The sequence below is a fragment of the Penaeus chinensis genome, chromosome 20, assembly GCF_019202785.1.
Source record: "Penaeus chinensis breed Huanghai No. 1 chromosome 20, ASM1920278v2, whole genome shotgun sequence".
NCBI classification, from domain to species: Eukaryota; Metazoa; Arthropoda; class Malacostraca; order Decapoda; family Penaeidae; genus Penaeus; species Penaeus chinensis.
This window is the reverse complement of record NC_061838.1, coordinates 12,252,218-12,256,039: the sequence shown is the minus strand read 5'-3', so window position 1 is coordinate 12,256,039 and position 3,822 is coordinate 12,252,218.

The window sequence follows — 3,822 nt, the reverse complement described above, 5'->3', positions numbered from 1 at the left end:
TATAACCAACAACAAGTAGCATTTGTGCTAATTAGCATAAGTAACAGCAATGACAGTGGTGGTGGCGATGTTACTTGCCGTAATTCTTATGCCTGTATATTAATGCTTTGAAAATTATTGTAATCGATTTTGTTATTATCTCCTTTATCATCGAAACAAGAATCGCATTCGTGACCAACACTGCCTTATTAATGTTGTTGATTTCTTTACCCCCATAGGTATTGCTGTTACTGATATCCTAGAACTACTGTTAAGTCATAATTGTTTTTAATCGTTGAGAGCAGTAGTAGAAGCTCTTGATATAAGGTTGATTCGTGTTGCCGGTGCCCTTATCAATATCAATATGAGTAAAGTGATAACAGCCAGTGATATCTTGATATTATTATCATTGTATTTTTTTTCACTTGCCATCTTGTTTAGTTTATTATGAAATCACAAACAAGTAGAAAAACGTGAAATATATGATTATATAACACAATACTGAAATGATCTTACGATAATTTTGAACGAAGCCACCGGTATTCCTAAATGAAAGTCTTACGTAGCCGCTACAACTCCCACGTTGCTAATAAGCGTGACATGTGGTCAATCAATCTCATACGAAACATGCTCCTACTTCTCACCTTGTGCCCTCTCGGCCCCTCTCCTATCTCGGCACCTTCCCCCTCTACGCCTCTCCCTCCCTCGGCCCCTCTTCCCTCTCTGGCCCTCTCCCTCGCCGCTCTTCTCCCCTCTACTCCTCTTTCCCTCTCGGTTCCCTCCCCTCTCAACCCCTCTTCCCTCTCTGGCCCTCTCCCTCGCCGTTCTTCTCCCATCTCCGCCTCTTTCCCTCTCGGTTCCCTCCCCTCTCAACCCCTCTTCCCTCTCTGGCCCTCTCCCTCGCCGTTCTTCTCCCATCTCCGCCTCTTTCCCTCTCGGTTCCCTCCCCTCTCAACCCCTCTTCCCTCTCTGGCCCTCTCCCTCGCCGTTCTTCTCCCATCTACGCCTCTTTCCCTCTCGGTTCCCTCCCCTCTCAACCCCTCTTCCCTCTCTGGCCCTCTCCCTCGCCGTTCTTCTCCCATCTCCGCCTCTTTCCCTCTCGGTTCCCTCCCCTCTCAACCCCTCTTCCCTCTCTGGCCCTCTCCCTCGCCGCTCTTCTCCCCCCTACGCCTCTTTCCCTCTCGGTTCCCTCCCCTCTCAACCCCTCTTCCCTCTCTGGCCCTCTCCCTCGCCGTTCTTCTCCCATCTCCGCCTCTTTCCCTCTCGGTTCCCTCCCCTCTCAACCCCTCTTCCCTCTCTGGCCCTCTCCCTCGCCGCTCTTCTCCCCCCTACGCCTCTTTCCCTCTCGGTTCCCTCCCCTCTCAACCCCTCTTCCCTCTCTGGCCCTCTCCCTCGCCGTTCTTCTCCCATCTACGCCTCTTTCCCTCTCGGTTCCCTCCCCTCTCAACCCCTCTTCCCTCTCTGGCCCTCTCCCTCGCCGCTCTTCTCCCCCCTACGCCTCTTTCCCTCTCGGTTCCCTCCCCTCTCAACCCCTCTTCCCTCTCTGGCCTTCCTTCTCGATCATTTAGCCAATCCTTGGCTTGCCTCAGACCCTTGCACATAGAAGGTAAAAACGTGTTCTCGAGAAAGGTATACATTTTAATCTGTATATGAACGTTTAGAATACAGCTATATCTTTCTGTACTCTTTTAAGGATGAATTGATTTACACATTTATTTCCACGGAACAGGGATTTTTTTTACTAGTAGCAAGCACTACTTAAAAGTGCTAATTTGTTTCAATACTCTGTACAGAATGAAGTTTATTGGATGAGACAACAGTACTGAAAGATGTGGGTAGCGTGGTGACAGGAGTATAACAGTGCTTTATGTTGTAAAAGTGCAGTATTTTTATGAGTGGATTCCACCAGGAGGAATGACAATACAGGCCGCTGATTTGTTCACCCGATAACCCGTGTCCGACTGGTGACAGAAAAGGAAGTCAATAGTGTAACTCGCGGTCATTGGGTAGTTGTCCTGGGACGCAAGTTTGGTGTCTTAGAGAGGTAAGGGCAGACCTTGCCAAAAGTACTGTCTGTCGAAGAGTAAGACGCTAACTACCCTGGGCGTACAGGGAGTGTTAACCTGGTAAGTGTAAGGTAAGTGTGCAATCGAGAGGGTGAAGAAAAAGACATGGGAGAGTCAATTTCCTCGGAAAAAGATATGGGGCAGTAAATCGAGGGTTATGTTTAGGGGAAGTGTAGGAGAAGATCCCTGTCTTTAGACTCCGGACCTATTTAGAGTCAGGTAGTCCTGCTTGCCGAAGGAACGACATAAGGAATGCATCGTTCCATCTAATTGCTAGAAATCGAAGAAATTGCTGGAAATCAGAAAGCAGAAGCAGCCACAAGAAAGCGACTGCGATCCCAATTTGCATATGCGAGCAGAAGACGCCGCGCTATTTCAAGTGGCACCTGGAATGATGTAAAGGAAGAAATCTGTTTCATAAAAATCAGTTTAAGCCTACATGCAGATATCTACGCCAAAAATTACACACATCAATGACAAGATTATAGTATCAGTCACAGTATTTAATCGATCGCCAAATCTGACGTTCGCTGCTCATCAAGCCATGTCTATTTACATACACCCTCCGTGCTCACTCGTCTCTGTTGGACAACTTATTTAATTTCGTAATTGATTCTAATGGTGGAATCCTGTTTTGTTTTGTTTTTGTTTTCTTAATATTATGAGTTTTTCCTTTTTTTCAAAATGACATCTGCTTTCTTTTGGTCGCACCTGCTTTCTGCGTCTGCTTTTTCATGCATGTACCTGCCTTTTCTGGATTGTATCACCTTTCTGTTGATCGCACCTGCTTTCTCTTGATTATCTGCTTTCCCTTCCTCTGTGTTCTTCTGAGATTCTTCTTTTGTATGTTTTTTTTCTTTCATTCTTCTTCTTTTTTAATAGCACCTGCTTTTTCGTGGCTACGTATGCTTTCTCATGATAACATGTTTTTTTTCTTGATTGCATTTGCTTTCTCATGACCGCATCTGCCTTTTTTCGTGATTGCATCTGCTTTCTCGACGTGACAATTGAAGAAGCGGCTATGCGTGTTCAGGTGTGGCGGTCGGTCCAGTAACGTCACCGCCCTTACGACAGTGATGCTGTGATGTCCATCTTTCCCACGTTAGTGATGGCTGGCAGGCGAAAGGGGAGAATTGGCTGGTCTCTCGCTCTCTCTTTATTTCTGTCTTTCTCTTTCTCTCTCTCTCTCTCTCTCTCTCTCTCTCTCTCTCTCTCTCTCTCTCTCTCTCTCTCTCTCTCTCTCTCTCTCTCTCTCTCTCTCTCTCTCTCTCTCTCTCTCTCTCTCTACCCCTCATTCGATCCTTCGCTCTTCCATGTACCTCGTTCTATATCACTTTAATAATTCATATATCTGTCTGATCTCAGCGTAGTGGATGAGTGAGAAACCTGTTCGTTATTCGCACAGTTTTATTATTATTATTATTGTTATAGATATAGATATATTAATTATTCGTAGACATTATAAGAATATTTATCTGTACCTATTCTTATCTGTATCATAGGCTCAAAGGCAAGTTCAAGGCATCATTTGAGCCCCCCCCCCCCCCTACTCGCTCCGCCTTTATGCTCTGTAGGCCTACCGGTTGGATCATGTAATATTAACTTCGATGACTCCAGAATAACATTAAACTGGCTCATGGCTTTTTCGAAATGGACTGTAGAAAGCGTAACCGTTTTTTTTTTTTTTTTTTTCTGAAGAGTAATTTTATACTTTGATAAACTTTGACAGGCCATGAATTCTTGATACTAACAATGATTAAACAAAGACGAAAAATAC